Source organism: Hyperolius riggenbachi, chromosome 2 (assembly GCF_040937935.1).
Source record: "Hyperolius riggenbachi isolate aHypRig1 chromosome 2, aHypRig1.pri, whole genome shotgun sequence".
Classification (NCBI taxonomy): domain Eukaryota; kingdom Metazoa; phylum Chordata; class Amphibia; order Anura; family Hyperoliidae; genus Hyperolius; species Hyperolius riggenbachi.
The window spans coordinates 354,813,967-354,835,204 of record NC_090647.1 but is presented as its reverse complement, the minus strand read 5'-3'; the positions used below and the strand labels follow the sequence as shown (position 1 = coordinate 354,835,204).

The following is a 21,238-nucleotide window of genomic DNA, read 5'->3' as shown; positions in this document are numbered from 1 at the left end:
TACACTCTCAGTGAAGGATAGGCAATACTGCTGCTATAAGCACAAACACGTGATGATAACTACATCATCTACTCAGACATCTATAAGCAGCAGCCTAGCCTACCCTCCCCAGCAGCACCGCACAGAAACATGCGCTGTCACTTCCACCACCACGACCACTCCAGAGCACAGTGTGACGCCGCTCACAGGGTTTGTCCCTCCGGAGGGCGTGGCGTGTACCGGTCTAGCAGCATTTTGGCTGATCCCATAACTGGCTGCTACATGCCCTGGTTTGCTGTCATTGGCGTCGGTGATTGGATACTATGATTTTTGGTACGCCCCCTGCAATAAGTGTGCTGTGGAAGTTTCTGGAGTCCTTCTTTCTTCTACGGGTCGGGTACAGAGGGGAGCAGATTGCTGTGCACTGGGGAAACGGGCTGTCAGCTGCTTGCCAATACACCGGACCTTCTCTATTCTCTGCCTGCCATACAGACTCTGCAGCATCCGACCGTGCTGTGCTACGGGGGCCGGTGAGTGAGCAGAGAGCAGGAATGAATGGAGAGCTATGGATGATGTGTGTACAGTGTGCAACCAACCTCCTCCCAGATCTGTGTGTACCCGTCTGTAGCCAGCTCCGCCAGTACTGAAAGCTCTCTATATTTCTCACTGAGAATAATCAGATGTCAGGACTGACAGAACTTTATACACTGCTGGATTCACAGATCCTCTATAAAGGTGGCCACTAACAATCCAATTTCTAATGAAAAATCATTCAAGTGATCAGATAATTCTGATCAGAAGAAAAATCTTTCACTACACCACCAACTAACCAATCTTTACTTCCTATCTATCACAACCAACAAGAAAATCTAAATTTTGGTTTGACCAAAATCCAATTGGATAACTATTTTTATAAACGTTCGTAATCGATTGTGCCCATCAATGGAGATTTACAATTTCTGATCGCTCGAACAATTGTTTGCTAGAAATTGGACTGTTAGTGGCCACCTTTAAAAAGTACCCCAGAGCCAAAATGAATCCCATGGGGGGGGTTAGAATATTTTCCCCTAGTGTTGGTATGTTATTTAGAACTGTACAAGGCGCAAGTTCCAAGCCATGTGAGCACAGTGAAAGCAAGTAGTGATGCTCAAATCCGAACTTTGGGTGAACCCGAATAGTTGTTATCTGGATATCACCCAGTAAACCTGGGTGGGGGGGGGGGGGTGTCAATCTTACCTGTCTGACGTCTTCTTCGTCCACGATGTGCTCCACACGCGTCACTTGAGTACAAACACTTCCTCCTTCAACCCGGAAGGAGGAAGTGTTTGTAATCACGTGACCGTCGCTTGGACCGCATCGTGGGAGGCGCCAAGGGACGGACCGAAGAAGACGTCAGACAGGTAAGATTGACCCGCCTACTCCGCACAGGTATCTGGGTGATATCCGGATAGAACTATCTGGATTCACCCAAACTTCGGATTTGAGCATCACTGAAAGCAAGTGCCCATGAGTTTCTTTCTTTTTTTTTTTTTTACTGTGCAGGTGCCAATCAAAACTTGCCCCTGTGCAGTTCATAATTATCCTGCACTGCTTGGTGGAACTTCTGGGCAGCTGCATAGAAGAGAGGACCAAAAACAAGGAATGCATACCCAGGGAGAGGTAATCTAGCCCACCATGGGCTTCAATCAATAGGTTTTTCCCTGGATAAAGAGAACCCGAGGTGGGTTCTGACAATGCAATCCACATACAGAGGCTGGGTCTGCCTATACTGCCCAGCCTCTGTTGCTATTTCAATCCCCCCCCCCCCCTGCGCTCTGCTATCCCCCATAAATCACAGCCACGCTGTCGACACACAGTGTGTCGCAGCGGGCTGTGTTTATCTCTGTACTGTCAGTCTGCTGCTTCCCCGCCTCCTGCAGAGCTCCGGTCCCCATCTGCTGATTGGAGGGAAGGGACGCGGGCGGGACCAGAGCTATGCAGGAGGCGGGGAAGCACGCAGAGTGACAGTACAGATGTAAACACAGCGCGTCTGTGATTTATGGGGGATTGCAGAGTGCAGGGGGAGCTCAGGGGGGATTGGGATAGCAACAGAGGCTGGGCTGTATAGGCAGACCCAGCCTCTGTATGTGGATTGCAATGTCAGAACCCCAACTTGGGCTCTCTTTAAGGAGTACTGAAAGGCACGGTTCACAGTGGGAGATGTGTTGCATCCCCTGTTAAAATAGGAATGCAAGAGGCGAAAAATTGCATCGCATACAGTCAGTAAAACTTGTATGTAAAACTTTGCTATGCCATAAACATGTTACAGGTAAATAAATGTCTGCATTAGATGATGAAATGGTTGTTTCAGGATAAACATATTGACTAGTTATAGAATACCGTATTTTCCGCTGTATAAGACGCACTTTTTCTCCCCAAAGAAAAGTCCCTGCGTCTTATACGGCAAAGGCAGGGAATCCCCGACTTACGGATGCCCGCTGATACAAACCGCTGGCCTGCCGTCATTGGGGATTCCCTGCCTTGCCTGTGTTCCGCTGTGGCTGCGTTCCCACTACCTCCGAACCCCCCCCATGCCAGCCCCCCCGCTCGTCCCTACCTCCTCGTGTCGCTGGGTCCCCCTGTGTGAGGAGCGGCAGCAGCTTGCCTCCTCTACCTTGCCTGCGGCGATTGAAGACATCCGTCTCCAGTGTGCGGCTTCCTCTAGTGCCGGCTTCTAATGACGCGTCATCAATTATGCACACAGGGCTGACAGGAGGACACGGGGGGGGGGGGGGGGAACAGGAGGACACGACATGACAGAATGACACCTGGGGGGAAAGCAGGACACCTGGGGGTGACAGGAGTGACACAAGGGGTGACAGGAATGACACATGGGGACACAGGAGTCCACCATTTGGGGGAGATCATGTACAAGACGTTCCTGAAATATGGACGCACCAGGTTTATTTTATTTTTTTCATTGGTTTTTGACCTCTAAACCTAGGTGCGTCTTATATTCCGGAATACAGTACTTTGTGTTTGATAAACGCTATCTGCCTATGCCTCTTACTACTTCAAGCTACAATTTTATAAGTTGCCTTTTGTAAATAGTGAGGATTTTAAAATGAGTGCATGTGCAAAGTGTAACATATTAGTAGTTCGTTCTGTCCAGCAAGTCCTATATTTTTGCTGTCTCCAGTTAGCCCAATTAAAAGAAAACTCTACCCACCACCATCCAGTAGCAGAGGATTAGGATATGTATTCCATGTATATTCATCTAGCGGCATTCATTGGAAGACTAGATCTATTTGTTTGAAGAGATAGTGTCCCAACCGTTAGTTGCACACCCAAAGACAAAGCTGGGATAATGCTTCAAGCAAAAAGAATCTGCCAAAGTTGCCAGACAGGTATGTGTGGAATACCTGCAATAATCTACACCCATGATTTGAGTTCATTCAGCCTTCAGGTACTATTGAGAGGTTTCTGAGTTCAGTTTTTTTTTTTTTTTTTGCATGATTTTTCGCGTCACATTATCATTCTTTTTTTTGCAACATAGGTTATGTTTAAAGGCTTCTGAGGAATCACAAAAATCATTCGGTTTGAATGACCGTCTTGACGGATCACATCGCAAACGAACGTTTAGATTACTACTTAAGCCAAAGGACAATTTGAATAATCATTTGCGTTGTTCGGTTTTTGGTGATGACACATGGATGGTGGAATGATCCATCAGTCTCTGGGTCCTTATCTTTAGACATTAGTACTGTCAACAGTTCTAATTTTTTGGCAACAGTTGTTTTGTTTGTTTGGAAATAAATCATTCAAAATACAGACTTCTGTTAATACTCTGAACAAAATAAAAAAGGGGATATCTAAAGAGTACAATAATGTAAACTTATAGGAGGCGATGTATTGAGTGGTGAAAACTACCATCATTGCAATTTCTAGTTTGTTTTTTTTTCTTTTTTAGATTTAAAGAATACCAGAATTTGGCAAACTTTTACTTGGTAAGTTTAGCAGCAATTAACAGCTGATATAAGAACTTTAAACAATAGTGCTGAAGCTATGCTATGACACGTCAAGCAAAATAAACTACAGTAAAATATAATGGGGCAGAATTGTGAACCAATTATAAAATGTATGTATGCACACATTGGTGACCACACAACAGGCTCTGCGCAAATAGTACAACCCACAATGGCCTCAATTCTAAAAGCATTACCGAATGCAGTAATGCAGAAAACAGATGAGGTGTTTTGGTTTTTGGGAGAATTTTTGGTAAAATCAATTCTCTAAGCCTGTTACTGCATGAAAAAGTTAAATTACTGACTTGTGCGTTTAAATACCTCTGTAAATGTAAATTTTCAAAAATTACAGCGCTTGGTAAAAAAAGGTTGGTTTTTAAGACCAGCTCTGACCTGTCAGTAACTTATATCAGACATGAGGTGAAACAGATTTCCCAGGCAGCTCATGGTGAACCAGAATTCCTAGGAGTGTGTTGAAAATGATTGATTGACAGTAGCAGACAGCCGATAGGAAGATCTTCCTTGTCCTGGTACTCATTACATTGGTACCGATGCACTGCCGGGCGGGACATCACATGTAACAAATTCCAGATGCAGGAAAAGAGCACATTCAGAAAAGTTTCCCTGTATACCTTTAGGCTACTTTCACATCAGGACGTTGCGTTTGATGCGACATTCAGGTCGCACAATGTGCCCCTAACGCAACGCATTGTGCACTATAACTTGGAAGTTATAATGCATTCTTTAGCATTGGATTTGGGGCGCCGTTTTCGTCGCACAGTGATGGAACGAAACGCATGCGTTACATTAAAAAAAACAAAACAACATTACTGAGCATGTCCAACACAACTAATGTAGCAGATTCATTGCTAAACGCACAGCATGCAGTACTTTCTAATAACGCCTCACGTTACACACAAACGCAACGTGTGCACTGTGAATGTCGCACAGACTTTAGTATTGCTGCGCGTTAGTCTGCGTTTTAAAAATTTTTTAATGTGCGACTTTAATATTGTAACATCGCACTGTAAAAGTGCCCTAAGAGGTGCAAGAAAATGTCTGTGGAAAGAGGCCTGGAGGAGCCAGTCTGTCTGAAGGGATACTAGGGATTTTTTTTTCAGTTTTATGGCACAGCAGCTGAACACTGAAGATGAGCACTCCGCATGTCTCCCCCACTGCACTCTCACCCCTGCAGGTTCGGCTGTATTAATGTAATGTGCTCCATATTCAGTACACAGAGGAAGCAACGCGTGTATGTGGGATTGCGCACAGCAGCAAATTAATATATACGTCCCTGGGACTTCAGATGAAGTCCTGCAGGACGTAGGTATACTGCACGCTGTGCAGCAACTAGTTAATGGGTTCAGCTCTGGTTAAACAAGTTTTAGATTGGGAGGATTTTACACAGGGCAAATCCGTATCATATCTGTGTATGGGTCCTGCCTGGGTATAGGTCCTAAGATTTTGTCCCTGCTTTTCATTTCATTGTCCACATATAGTATGCATGATTATTCTCTGCCAGATGCCTATAGGTTTGCTTATTAATAAGCTTTGAGTGGTTTCTGATTATTTTCTCAAATTCTAACCTTGTCATTGTGGAAAGTCCCACGCGCTATTTATACCTCTGCCCAGAGTGTAATTTATGCAGTCACTGAACTATGCATTTTCATTTTCGCAAACAATAAAGCTTTTTTTTTTTTTCAAATAAGGGTAAAAACGTATGTGCTAAAAAAAGCTCACCAATTTACTTGCATTGACATGCGCTTTAACCTCCCTAGTGGTCAATTTACCCAGGATTTCTGTGCAAAAATTATTTTCATAACAATTTTTTTTTCCTGTAACTTGCCAAAATATGTCAAGCAAGGGTCTAGTATACAGTGCAGGAGAGTATTACTGTGTATGCACATCAATACTGTTCACAGCATGTTTTGTATTGACGTGTATAACCGTCAATGCTGCCTGGGAGGTTAAAGCTCAATGCACAGAAATGCATGCAACACTACGTTTTTGTAACGCAGCGCATAGATGTGAACGAGGCACACTTAATTACATGGGAAAATAAATACCTTGCAGAACGCACAGGGCGATGCGCTGTGAAAAGCGCACAGAAATGGCCCTGATGTGAACAAGGCCTTACTGTTATTTTTTTAATGTCAATGTACAGTGCTTGTTTAGCATTTTTTAGTTATCTGTTGTGCAATATTAATTTTTCAGTGGAAACATACATTCAGAAAAAACATAACATATTTTTAGGACTGTAAGACGCATTTAGGTTTAGAAGACAAAAAAACAGAAAAAAAAATACTAAATTGTGTGCGTGCATGGTCCAGGAAAGTCTTGTAGATATCCTCCCACCAATTATTGTGTCCTGTGTCCTCTGTGCCCCAGCTGGTCCCCAAATGCTCTTTTTTGCACCGCTTTTAATGAGGTTGTTGCAGCCAATGACCAGACCCCTATCCAGCTGAAAAAAAATTGCTGTTGGCCAAGGCCATGCTTGGAATTGATAAACCGTCTAACATAAACTGGAAGTGAGTTACCGCAGCTGCATAGGAGCCACCAGGAAGAATACTGCGTAAGCTGGGAAAAATTAAATGCCCCACAAAGGGCTACCTTGTCTTTCCAGTAGCAGATGTTTGTTTTAAGCAAGTTTACAATGATCCACCTCCATTCCTTATATTGTAGCTTTTCAACATGTAGTATGTATGTTCCTAGAGGGACTTTAACTTCTCTGTTCATTGTCACTCTATTACAGGGACCAAACAATGACAAATCCCATTTCTTTGTGTGGAATTTTTATCTTTACCCAGAAATCCACTTTAAAGAGGATCTGTAAAAATCCCTCTGGAGGATACTTGCTTCGGGAGGGAGAAGCCTCTGGATCCTTAGGGCTCTTTCACATTAGGGCAGATTTTCTGCGTTTCAACGCAAAGGATAAAGTGTGCGTTACCCAAGGTGAAATGAAAGTCCATAGACTTTCATTTTAGCTTTCACATATAACGCAGCCTTTTTGTGCGTTGCGTTACACTGCACCCAAGTGCAGTTTTTCGGCCAACGCTAGCTTTATGCGTTACAATGTTAGTCAATGTAAAACGCACACTATGCGCGTTTTTAATTCGTTAACGCAGGCAATCAGTCCCAGAATGCAACAGAGGAACAATGTAGAAAGTTGAAAACTAAAAGAAAAAAAAATTACCTGCGTTTTCCTATGTCCTGTAACGCATTGAAAACGGATTAAAAACGCACACTCACTGCAGTGCAACGCATATCAAAACGCATTAAAAAGCATACAACAAAACGTATGCTTTGAGCGTTCTCCAACGCAAGCTCTGATGTGAAAGAGCCCTAATGAGGCTTCCCCCGTCCTTCTCCATCCCTTTATTAGCCTACGCGGGTCCCCCAAAGTGCGGTGATGTAAAGATTTACCTATCGCGATCCTGCGCAGGCACACTAGCAGCTCTTTCTTCGGGTTAAGGCGGAAGTAGCTGAACCCGATCGATCTGGCTGCGCAGACGCGAGTCCCTTTACACCTGAGCCATAGAATAGCAGAAGAAGAGCTGCTATTGTGCCTGTGCTGGATTGCATATTCTTTTTAAGTGCAAATTCTCCACGCAGTTTTATCTTATTCAGAGAACTGTAGTTTGTAATGAGCTGGTACATGAGCGATTAGTGGATGCTGAGTCACAGCTCTTAAGTCATTCAGTGTGAAAGACACTCTCTTTTAAACCGGTTTCCAAGAAAGAATTTTGACATGTGATAAGGGTGCGTTTTAGGAATGAGTGTTGGATCGCTGATTAACATGCAGCCAAAAGGGGCCTGCTTATAAACAGTAGTGATGTCAAGGGGAATAAAAGCTTAATCCCCATTTTATAGGGGCGGTAGAGCCTAATATGGATAGACAGCACATGTGAAGCTATGAACCTGCTTATGCAATAGCCGAAAGAAGCAGTGATTGTTGTGCAGAAGTACATATGGTCATAAAGAGTCGGAGTTGACTAAACAAATTAGTAGGATGTGAAGATATCCAAACAGGCGCTACTGCATCAAGTAGAAAAAATGCTGATAAGTTGGTACCTTGGATCGAAGGGTCACCACCCCATCACCAAAACGAACAGAAGTGGCACACCACTGGCTGCAAAGTTTTATGGCAGTTTGAAGCACACTCCCATGTGGCCATATACCGTGGCTATACAAGTGAGGAGTACAATCAATTGAGCTAGTAAAATATGTTGTATACTAGGCGACCTAAGCTAGTTTAAAAACGGGCTCTAGATTTCAGGGACACTGAGGAGTGGCTCTTCTCCGCCGACACCCGTGTCGGGCCGGCTCTTCTTCGCTCGTAACGGCGCTCATCATCACGGCGGCCATCGTGACAGGTCTGCTCATGCGTGGAAAACCCGCGCATGCGCAGAGCTGTCACGCCAGCTGCCGTGATGACGCGTAGTGGCCGGCATGATGACGAGCGGCATAACGAACCAGGAAGAGCCGGCCCGGGCGTCGCTGGTAACTGGGGCCAGCGGAGGTGCTCTGAGAAGAGCCAGGAGGACGCTGGGGGACCTCGTGGGCTGGAGGAAGCCCCAGGTAAGTGCAGTCTTTTAATTTCGGGCACTCCTCAGTGTCCCTTTAACTGCATATGCATGTCTCTAAACTTTTTGTTTTTGAAGAAAAACATTTTGACATAGGAGAGTGCCTGCTTATAAATGTGGTGCCTAAAGGTGCATACACACATCAGACCATAGTCTTTTGAAACTGAAAGATCACAGACCAATCTTACCACCCTTCATGTAGTATGAGAGCCATACCTTCACAGTCTTTTCTATGGAGCTGAACTCCACATCAGAAAAAAAATCTTTGCAAGATGCTGCACACACATATGCTGTACAGACACAAAAGATCAGTATCTGCAAAAGATCTGTTCCTGCCAAAAATCCATTCCTGCAAATTACAATGATAGTCTATGAGATCTGCAGATCATCATACACACATGATTTAACTGACATTCATCTGCAGATCAAGCAATCATCCGCAGATCTGAAAATCCATCCTGGTGGATCTGATCTGCAGATGAATGTCAGTTAAATCATGTGTGTACGATGATCTGCAGATCTCATAGACTATCATTGCAATTTGCAGGAATGGATTTTTGTCAGGAACAGATCTTTTGCAGATGCTGATCTTTTGTGTGTGTACAGCATATTTGTGTGCAGCATCTTGCAAAGATTTTTTTCTGATGGGGAGTTCAGCTCCATAGAAAAGACTGTGAAGGTATGGCTCTCATACTACATGGAAGGGGGTAAACTTGGTCTGTGATCTTTCATTTTCAAAAGACTATGGTCTGATGTGTGTATGTGGCCTTAGTGTTGATAAATAATAGGACTTAATTCTAGGTCACCATGGGCTCGCTGGATACCCTGTACCTCGGAGTCTTCCTACTGTTAAGCTAGGGCTGCACGATTTTAGGTAAAAATTGAAATTGCGATTTTTCTCTCAAAAATTTCGATTTCGATTTTTTCACGATTTTTTTTGTACTGGAATCTCTTAAAGGAAAAATTAGGCTAGTTACTTACCTGGGGCTTCTTCTAGCCCCCTAAAGTCCTCCTGCTCCCTCACCGCCATTCCACTCTCCTCTGTTCCTTAGCCTCCTCGATCATGCTCCAGTGGCCAGGAGTGGTTTGCCCATGCACAGTAGCAATTATTAGTTACTGCGCAAGTGCAAAACGCTACTGGTCACGAGAATGTGATAGGGGAGGCGAGTGACATGTGGCTGCACATGCAGTGTTCAGAGAGGAAAAAAGCAGTGCGGAATGACTACAAGTGACAAGAACAATTTAAGGGGCTGGAAGAAGCCCCAGGTAAGTAACTGGCAATTTTCCTTTAACAGTTAAAGTGTCCTTTAAAGTTCTAACTACCTTTCAGCTGATTTAACTATGAAACTAGCAGCTGTCAAAGGCCAGGGTGTCTCTCACTAATCACTCTGTGCCTCTGTCTGCCCATGCCATGGGTGAGTCTGTGGTCATCTGTACACTGACTCACTCCCCCTCCCACCCCCAAACTGCAGCTCCCTCACAGGAGTGACACTCACTTCTATCATCAATCAGGGCATGACAGGATAATTGTGGGGTGAAAGGGTCAAGCATCCTAAAGTTCTGGCTGGGGGGGGCTGAGTTAGAGGGCCCCCTCCTCCATTAGTAGTAGCCAGCGAGATCACACACGGGCTGGGACCAGCACAGGGAAAGCAGGAGAGCGTCTGGCTGGACATGCCACAAAGATCAGAGCTGTGTTATCTCCCAGCTGCAGCTCAGCTCTATGAGCTGTGAGTACAGGGAGAGAAGGAGGAGGACAGCGTCTGGCTGCACATTCCGAGAGCCACGCTCTCTCTCTTCAGCTCAACTGAACTGCGTGTGACGTCGCTGCATTCCCCGCCCCTCCACACAACACACAACTGCTGGGAGCTGAGGAGGGCGGAGATAGCGTCCCTGAGTGACAGCGGCTGGCTGCAATGATACAGCCGCCGCTGATCACTAATAAATGCACAGAGCAGGGATAATTTTACCCGGGCGCTCATGGATCTCACCCAGGCGGCCTGCCCAGGTAAATGGCTCTGGGGAGAACACTGCGCTTGTATCTGGCCCCGCTGTGCGCGGATTGGCCAGAAGCAGTGAATATGCATTAGGGTTAATGAGCGGGGGGCGGATCCACTCTGCTCGCTCGAGTGGATCCGCCCCCCGCTCATCAACACTACTGCATATTCACTGCTCTGGCCAATCCGCGCACAGCGGGGCCAGATAAAAGCATACAGACAGCGGGGACAAAAAAACCGAGGATACTGACGATCACTAGATCGTCTTGACACAAACCGCGGTTTCGGTTTTAAACCGAAAAACCGTGCAGCCCTATGTTAAGCTATGTAAATACGCATGATTGAAGTCAGAGGAGTGGATAGTGGCGGCCACAACATAATCAGGCGTGTGTACAGTAGCCCCAACTGCTGCCCTGCAAGCGAACCACCAGGCAGATCAACTTGGCTGAGCGACAGACTATTCCACTCTGTGTCCCGATCCTGGACGGGCAACAGAAGTCTTAGATGTGTACGCACCTTTAGGCTACTTTTACAGTAGGACGTTGCATTTGATGCAATGTTAAGGTAGCACAACGCGGCCCTAACGCAACACATGTACACTTTCACAGTGCGATGTTAAAGTCGCACGTTAGAAAATGTATTTACTGTGGAGTGGAACGAAAACGGCGCATATGGAACATTTTTAAAAGAGAAAAAAAACATTACTGAGCATGTGCAACACAAGTAACGCAGCAGATTCATTGCTAAACGCACAGCATGCAGCACTTTCTAATAACGCTACAGGTTACACACTAACGCAACGTGTGCACTGTGCATGTCGCACAGACTTTCCATTGCTGTGTGTTACTCTGCGTTACAATATTTTTTAACGTGCGACTTTAATGTTGCACTGTGAAAGAAGCCTTATAGACAGGTTTAGATGACTGCAGAGTAGAAAAAAATGCTCTGATTTGAAGTTTTTTTTGTTTTTGTTTTCCCTTCCTTTATGGTTTGAAGGCCCAAGCCTTTCTTAAAAATAAGCTGTGAAATGTTTTGCCTCTTTAAAGTGACTCAGAGCTGAAATTTTTATACATACCTGGGGCTTCCTCCAGCCCCATGTCGCTCCCACGCCGCCGTCCTCCGCTGCCCGCAGCTTCGGGAACCATGTCCCGTCACTTCCGTCAGTCAGAGCCAATGTAACGTAAGAGAAGTGCGCTGTTTGCATATCTCTCCAGCAGCCACTGTAGAGATACGTAGAGGGAGCTTTTCTCCTGTGTAGACTGGCTGCAACTGATGCAAGTGACAGGACCCAGTTCCCAAAGCTGTGGGCAGCAGAGGACGGCGGCGTGGGAGCGATCCGAGCATATGGGGCTGGAGAAAGCCCCAGGTATGTATAAAACTTTTTTTTTTTTTTTTTTGTTTATTTCAGCTGTGGTACACTTTAAATGTTTTTACTAGAAAGGAGTTCTCGTGCAGTTAGTCAGCCCCACTATCATTGGTCCAGTGAATATCTTTTTGTGTTGCTGGAGGGTTTGTACTGGATTTTTTCAGGGCTTTCCACACACACAACGTAAAGCCTCATTAAGCCTTGCGTGCCGTTTTGTCATTTCCTTTTCATTGTGGTTGCTGTGAAAATTCTGTAGGAGAGTTATTTTTTCATGCCCCACTTAACACACATAGTGACATTATGCTGTCAGCTTAGTCTATGATCTGGCTGTATGGTTCTTTTGTTAACCATGTCATGAGGGAAACTGATGTTTTAACCTGCATAACATTTACAGTAGATTCAATGCAGTGGTATTTCCTGATGCTTTTGTAATTATTGGAAATACTAGCATTTCAAAATAATGTACGGTTTTAAATGGTATGGGCAACACATTTACAACCATATAAATGAGACTGTACAGTTTCCTGACTGGTCAGGCTGGAAAAACCCCTCACCACATGTTAGCGGAAATTGATTTTAATTGTGTTTTTTCACAAAGTGTCATTTTTCGCTAACTTGTGACAAAAAATAAAATCTTCTATGAACTCACCATACTCCTAACGGAATACCTTGGGGTGTCTTCTTTCTAAAATGGGGTCATTTGTGGGGATCCTATACTGCCCTGGCATTTTAGGGGCCCTAAACTGTGAGGAGTAGTCTTGAAACGAAATTTCTCAAAATGACCTGTGAAATCCTAAAGGTACTCATTGGACTCTGGGCCCCTTAGCGCAGTTAGGGTGCAAAAAAGTGCCACACATGTGGTATCGCCGTACTCGGGAGAAGTAGTACAATGTGTTTTGGGGTGTATTTTTACACATTCCCATGCTGGGTGGGAGAAATACCTCTGTAAATGACAATCTTTTGATTTTTTTACACACAATTGTCCATTTACAGAGATATTTCTCCCACCCAGCATGGGTATGTGTAAAAATACACCCCAAAACACATTGTACTACTTCTCCCGAGTACGGCGATACCACATGTGTGGCACTTTTTTGCACCCTAACTGCGCTAAGGGGCCCAGAGTCCAATGAGTACCTTTAGGCTTTACAGGGGTTCTCAAAATTTAGCACCCCGCCCACTTGCCAGGACAGTTAACAAACCCCACAAATGACCCCATTTTGGAAAGAATACACAACAAGGTATTCCATGAGGGGAATGGTGAGGTCATTGAAAATTTTATTTTTTGTCACAAGTTAACGGAAAATGACACTTTGTTAAAAAAATAAAAAAAAAATTCTGCTAACTTGTGACAAAAACTAAAATCTTTTATGAACTCACCGTGCACCTCACATAATACTTTAGGGTGTCCTCTTTCCAAAATGGGGTCATTTGTGGAGTCTGTCCTGGCATTTTAGGGTCTCTGCAATCATTACATGTATGGCCAGTATTAGGAGTTTCTGCTATACTCCTTATATTGGGTATACAAGTAATGCACTCTGGGCTGAAAGGAAAAATGAACGGCAAACATACCTTGCTCCACATCAATGGCAGATCTTCCTCCACATCAATGGCAGTGATAACCTCAGGAGAGAGACACCCCGTGCCACTCTGCACTCAGGGTGAGCCACCAACTTATGTGACTGGGCCTCAGAACTTTAGTATACAGCATTATGCCTGTAGGATACAGCAATATGCCTGCCAATAGAGATGACTCTGTGTGGCATTAAAGCATCATCATAGGCCCAAATCACATATAAACCGGGGGTGTCCACACTCAAGGGAAATTCAAACATGCCGTCTTATATCGCCAACCCAGGACAGATCAGCAATATCAAGCATGGAAACCGATCCTTCTTCCGACTTTTATGCTTACCCGTTTGGTTTTCAAGCTTACCTCTCCTCACCCTGCGACAATGTGCGAAAGACCACTGAGTGTGTGCCTACTCCTGTGTCTGGAGTTCCCTAGGTTCTAATAGTGTACCTGCTCGTGGTACCTCTCAAAACACGGCCCTACGCATAGGCCAGGCTGGTCAGGACAGCGGGGACAATAATAAACGGTGTCAGTCCTTGTTCCAGCCCTGCTGCAGACACGGCAACGTTTTCTTCGGATGCGTTGACCTGGGGCAAACGGAAGCTGATAGGCGTAATGCCTTCCATGCAGTCGGCTAGTTGCATCTGGGGGGGGGGGGGGGGGGCACCTCCTGGATACAGGATGTCCAGAATGATCTCTTCCTGAAATTGGAGGAAAGATCCAGTTCTCCCAGCCTTACTGTAGAGAACAAAGCTGTTATAAACTGCCAATTGAATCAGATAAAAAGACACTTTCTTATACCAGCGTCTTGTTTTCCGGGTAATTAAATAGGGCGCTAACCTCTGGTCATTGAAGTCCACCCCTCCCATGTTGACATTATATTCGTGGACGACAAGGGGCTTTTCAATGACCTTAGTTGCCCGTTGAATTTGGACTGTCGTGTCTGTGTGAATGGTGGACAGAAAGTAAACGTCCCTCTTGTCCTTCCATTTCACCGCGAGCAGGTCTTCAGTACGCAAGGCGGCCCTCTGCCCCCGTTCAAGTCTGGTGGTAACGAGCCGTTGGGGGAAGCCCTGGCGACTAGGCCGCGCAGTGCCACAGCATCGGATTCCTTCTAACTTTAAGTGCTGAAAGAGGGCCACACTTGTGTAATAATTGTCCACAAAAAGATGGTACCCCTTCTGGAACAAGGGTGACACCAAGTCCCACACAACCTTTCCACTGCTCCCCAGGTAGTCAGGGCATCCGACCGGCTCCAATTTTGAGTCTTTTCCCTCATAGACCCTAAAACGACATGTATAGCCTGTGGCCCTTTCACAGAGCTTATACAGTTTCACCCCATACCGGGCGCGCTTGCTTGGGATGTACTGTTTGATGCCAAGGCGCCCGGTAAAGCGTAAGAGGGACTCGTCTACGCAGATGTTCTGTTCAGGGATATAAGCATCTGCAAATGTTGAGGACAGGTGGTCTATGAGGGGCCGAATTTTGTGGAGCCGGTCATAAGCAGGGTCTCCCCTTTCATGACAGGTTTCGTCGTCGTTGAAGTGCAGGAAGCGCAGGATGGACTCAAATCGTGTCCTGGACATGGCAGCAGGGTACAAGGGAACATGATGTACTGGGTTCGTAGACCAATACGCCCGCAATACATTCTGTTTCATTAGTCCCAAGTGAAGGATAAGGGCCAAAAAGATTTTAATGTCGGAAACTTGGACTGGTTTCCACCCGAAAGGCTGGGCATACATGCTCTCCGGGTGCTCGGTGATGAATTGTGTGGCTTTACGGTTGGTCTCAACCACAATTAAGTCCAAGAGAACCTGGGTGATGAACAGCTGCAAAAAGTCTAGGGCCGTTCCTAGATGAGCTGTCGCCACCTGGACTCCAGACTGGGCAGTGAAAGGGGGCACTACGGGTGCGGCGGAATCAGGGGATTGCCAATCTGGATGTGCCAGTACCTCTGGGAGTCTATAGGTACTACGGGCCCGTCTTCTTCTTGGTGGCTGCGACGGGGGTACTACTGCACTTGCCACCGTACCAGTTTCAACTTCCATGCTGATGCTCACCACTTCGCCAGGGTCTACAGAAGTACTGGTACCAAGTCCAGGAGATGCTGCGCTGCTGGTGCCTGCCTCACCAAGAAAACTATCAACAGCGCTAGCACCACCCTGCTGCCCTTGAGGCGGATCCTGCGCCACCTGCGGTCTAACGACTTGGGGTCTGGTACGCCTGGCTCTAGCCGGGACCATAGCCTCGTCATCACTTTCGGTCAGGGAACCACCGCTTTCTACAGGTTCAAATTCGGACCCGGAAGATTCAACGGATGATTCTTCCCAAAATAACTCATCCGACTGGTCCATGTACCTGTATACCTCGTCATCGGAAAGCCCCCTTCTTGCCATTGTGGATTGCTAAATTTATGGGGTTTTCCTCCGAGACTACCCAGAAAAAAAGAGCACCTACCTAGCAAAAAGGGAGTATTTGAGAGGTATTGGGGTTGGTGGGAAGTGGGGTCTCAGAGGCAATCAAACAATCACGGGACAATCAAATACAATTACAGCACAATCGACTCCAATCACAGCACAAGCAAATCTGATGCACTCGGAAGGTGGTGGTTGGAGGTGGGGGGGGGGGAGGGTGGGGTTGGGTGTGGTGGGGGGGAGGGTGGGGTTGGGTGTGGTGGGGGGAGGGTGGGGTTGGGTGTGGCGGGAAGTGGGGTCTCAGGCAATCAAACAATCACGGGGCAATCGAAGCCGATCACGGGACAATCAAATACAATTACAGCACAATCGAATCCAATCACAGCACAATCAAATCTGATGCACTCGGAAGGTGATGGGGGGAGGGTGGGGTTGGGTGTGGCGGGAAGTGGGGTCTCAGGCAATCAAACAATCACGGGGCAATCGAAGCCGATCATGGGACAATCAAATACAATTACAGCACAATCGAATCCAATCACCGCACAATCAAATCTGATGCACTCGGAAGGTGATGGGGGGTGGGGGTGGGGTGGGGGTTGTTGGGAAGTGGTGTCTCAGAGGCAATCAAACAATCACGGGACAATCGAAGCAGATCACAGGACAATCAAATACAATCGCAGCACAATCAAATACAAGCGCAGCACAATCGATACAATCACAGCACAGTCAAATACAATGCACTTGGACGGTGATTGGGGGGGGGGGGGGGGGGGCTGAGGGCGATTTGAGGGGGTGGGGGGTTGATCAGGAGCCCGCACGGGGCAGACTGAGTCCTGATCTGATGAGAGGCAGACACGGGGTTACTGATCAAAGATCAGTTAGTGATTGCTGGGGAAGATAGATGTAAACAAAGAGCAGGGGATGTAATCAGAAGGGGGGTATGTGGGCAATCGAGGGCCTGGGCAGGTGATCGGTTACCCCCGCGGGGCAGTTAGGGTCTGCTCTGATGGGTGGGGGTGCTGAGGGGTGATGGACAGGTGATAGACAGGTGATCAGAGGGGGATCAGGGGGTAAGGTAGCTGTATACAGATGTATACAGGGGGGTAGTCTGGGATGGGGTGTGGGGGTGATCTAAAGGTAGGGGGGGGGATCAGGGGTGACTAGGAGGCAGTTAGGGACCTAACGCAGGGGATAGCGTTTAAAACCCCCAACCCCCCCACCTATCACTAACTTTAAAGGGGTGCAAAGGTGCTGGCAGGGGTCTGCTGGGGTGATCAGGGGGGGTATGAGGCCTGGGGTGGGAGATCAGGGGGGCTGTAGGCCAAAAAAAACACGTGTGCTGGATACTCACAAAAGGCTTCCTCCTCGCTGGTGGTCTCTGCAACAATGAGACCACGAGGCGAGGAGGAAGCACGTATAAGGCACTTTGTTTACCTAACAAAGTGCCTTATACTCAGGGATTGGCTGATTATGCGGATTCGTCCGCTCGCCGGCTCTGCTAAGTGGCCGGCGAGCGGAGACAAAATGCCCGTGCATCGATCCCGGGCGGAGAATCGCGTCACGGATGACGCGATCGCTCCGCCCATGCCCTTAAATGGACCGCCGCCTCTGTGGGTGAGCCGGTCCTTAAGGGCTCCACTTCCCGGCCGCCCCTGTGCGTTAGGCGGTCGGGAAGTGGTTAAATTGTACAAAGACAACAAACCCAAGTGTGTGCCCGGTTCCTTAAAGAGTAACTGTCAGGCTGCAGAAGCTAATTTAAACCTCTATTCTCCTGTGTTAAACAGTTTAGAAGGAAGCCAAAAAGGCATTAGTGAAGATAAAAATCTCTCTTACCTTTGATGTGGGCTTATCAGCAAAGCTGTTAGACCCAAGAGGACGCAAGCCGCATACTATACTGCAAAGCATTCTGGGGCTCTCCCCTCGGCTGCTAATGAGACGTTACAGCAGCTTGTAATCAGTCCCAGCAGCTTGTAATCAGTCCAGCACGTAGCACTGATAAATCTCGGGGCAGAGTACACTGCAGGAGTCAGCTATTGTTCCTAGCCACATGGCTCATTAATATTCACTGCACACTGTGTTATTCAGTACGAGCTTTTCTGTGATCAGGAAGCAGGCAGGACATGACGACACATTTGACAGAAAAACATGGAGCCTGCCATGAGCTGTCAGGAGCATCATTCTCTGCATATACTATATACAAATTCTGTGAAATCCAAACGTGGACAGTGAAATGCATATGTAATGTAAGTACAGCCAATCTTTAGCTACTGATATATGTGTTTATTTTCTCTGAGACCTTATACCTAACAGCTCCTCTTTAAAGGACAACTGAACTGAGAACAATATGAGGGCTGCCATATTTATTTCCTTTTACTCAAAACTAGTTGCCTGGCAGTCCTGCTGATCTGTTTGGCTGCAGTATTGTCTTAATCACACCAGAAACAAACCTGCATTTATTCTTTTCAGATCTGAAAATAATGACAAACACCTGATCTGCTGCATGCTTATTCAGGGTCTGTGGCTAAAAGTATTAGGCCCCGTTCACGTCTGAAAGTAGCCAAACAGAAGCTCTTAGCGCTTTCGTTATGCGTGAGTGATTTTTTTTTTACTGAGATTATCCTGGTAAAACTCAATGGACACTTCCGTGATTTCAGAGTGATCGCACTCAGCGCTTTATAAACACTGTACCACGATAGCCCTGAAAATGCTGCATGTAACACGTTTGCGATAGGCGCAAAACACCCTCGATCAGCACCAATTGCGGCAGTGCTAACACTGTCATAGAGTAACAAAGCTCTAGTGCTTTAAAAAGTGCTGGCGATTAGCGGGAATCGCCCGCTAATCGCTTAAGTGTGAATGGGCCCTCAGAGGCAGGATAGCCAGACAATTGGTATAATAATAATATAGTTTAAAGGGAAATAAATATGGCAGCCTCCATGTACCTCTCAATTTAGTTGTCCTTTAAAGAGAATCTGAAGTGATTTTATTCATTTATTTTTCCCTTTTAAGCATTATTGAGTCTTCTCATTCACTTACATACTGTTCCATGGTATTCCTGCGGCTAAACGAGTACCATACCCAGAAAGTGTCTTTTTATCTCTCTGACCCATTTAGTTGGAGAATGGGCTAACGGGAAGAGGCAGAGGTGATCACCATAGCTCTGCCTCTTCAATGCGCACTGCCAGGCACAGAATGTCACAGTGCGCATGCGTGTGCTGCTCAGTGCGCACGCAACCGCCCCTCAATAGCTCCGTGCACAATACAGCAAAGGAGCAGGGTGGCACGCTAGGATGTGCGCATATGCTTGCGGCCGCCATTGATGTAATGCCCTGACCCACTAACACATCAGAGGTCGCGGCCATATAATACAAGGAAGTACTGATTTTTGAAACTGCAATTGCCAGGGAACGGGAGGAGGCAGAGCAGTGGTAATTGTCCCAATTAACCTATATCTATTTTTTTTTTTTTTTATTTATTTATTTTTTAATCCAGTTCGGCTTCAGACACTTTTCTTCAGGGCTGTGGAGTCGGAGTCGGGGCAATTTTGGGTGCCTGGAGTCGGGGAAAAAATGCACCGACTCCTAATGAATTTAAACTGTAATTAAAAGAAAATGTTAAAATGTTCTATTTCTCAGGTAATAGTCATCATAAATAATTTATACATACAGTAATAGCTGTGCTTAGTCCACAAAAATGAAATAAACCAATCAAAATTAGTTACTTGTGCTGCTTCAATAAAGCAGTCCCCGTATTTTTTTAGTCAGATATACATATTTGATTGTGACTGTATAGTATATATGATGTGTACACAGGAATCTCTTATATACTTAATAACATCTGTGCTGTAAGTATAAAGCCTGATGTGTAGCCGTGTCACTAATAGAGATGGTCAATGAGATGGAAATAATTCTACGTTGATTCTGATTTATGCAAATATACGCACTCTTTGCTCATGAAATCAAATAATTTGATATGTTGTTAAAATTTGGTTTGGTGACTACGAATTAAATGGTACCTGAGAAGGATGAAAAGAAAAATTTTATACATACCTGGGGCTTCTTCCAGCCCCCTTCAGGCTAATCAGTCCCTCGCTGTCCACCTCCATCACCTGGATCTTCTGCTATGAGTCCTAGTAATTCAGCCAGTCAGCGCAGTCCGGCCGTATGCCACTCCCACAGCCAGGAGCGTTCTGCACCTGCGCAATAGGGCTGCCCAGGAGTAGCACGCTCCCGGCGGCGGAGTGTGTGCATGCGCACTATGCTAGACTGGCTCAAGTACCTGGACTCATAGCAGAGGATCCAGGTGGCGGAGGAGGACAGAGAGGGACTGATTAGCCTGAAGAGGGCTGGAGGAAGCCCCAGGTATGTATAAAACTTTGATTTCATCTGTCTCAGGTTTACTTTGTTACACAGTAGTACTATACTCTACATATGCACTCCCCACAGAGCTGCAGGTAATCCACTGAGAATGTTGTGCACATTGAACACAGAGGAGTTGTCTATCACCCATAAACCTGGTTCAGATTGTGCATTAAGAATGTGTAATAGAGGAAGAATCCCCTCATTCTTCTGCAGAGTACCTGCACATCACTCTTACATGTACCCACAGTTAGATTGCTTAGGGCCTGATAGATGTTCTTTGTTCCGGTCTGTACCTTTTTACAAGTACTCTTACCAAGGACTAGTTGTAGTCTAAGGGTACATACACACATCAGACTAAAATGAAAGATCACAGACCAATCTTACCACCCTTCATGTAGTATGAGAGCCATACTCTACACAGTCTTTTCTATGGAGCTGAACTCAACATCAGAAAAAAATCTTTGCAAGATGCTGCACACACAGATGCTGTACAGACACAAAAGATCAGTATCTGCAAAAGATCTGTTCCTGCCAAAAATCCATTCCTGCAAATTGCAATGATAGTCTATGAGATCTGCAGATCATCATACACACATGATTTAACTGACATTCATCTGCAGATCTGAAAATCCATCCTGGTGGATCTGATCTGCAGATGAATGTCAGTTAAATCATGTGTGTATGATGATCTGCAGATCTCATAGACTATCATTGCAATTTGCAGGAATGGATTTTTGGCAGGAACAGATCTTTTGCAGATACTGATCTTTTGTGTCTGTACAGCATCTGTGTGTGCAGCATCTTGCAAAGATTTTTTTCTGATGTGGAGTTCAGCTCCATAGAAAAGACTGTGTAGAGTATGGCTCTTATACTACAGGAAGGGTGGTAAGATTGGTCTGTGATCTTTCATTTTAGTCTGATGTGTGTATGTACCCTAAGACCACATACAGACATCAGACCATAG

At 45.9% G+C, this 21,238-nt stretch overlaps 1 protein-coding gene across 3 annotated transcripts in view; it reads left to right on the top strand.

Annotated features, from left to right (window-relative positions):
• The first annotated feature begins 260 nt into the window (after positions 1-260).
• The window catches only part of LOC137546802 (mitochondrial glutamate carrier 1-like), a 56,572-nt gene continuing 35,594 nt past the window's right edge, over positions 261-21,238 (top strand). The window contains exons 1-2 of one of the 3 annotated variants that reach the window (XM_068269669.1): positions 261-509; positions 3,929-3,965. The gene's annotated coding sequence lies outside the window, so the exon portion shown is untranslated. The remainder of the gene's footprint in view (positions 510-3,928; positions 3,966-21,238) is intronic. The other 2 variants (XM_068269667.1, XM_068269668.1) reach the window with 2 other exon arrangements.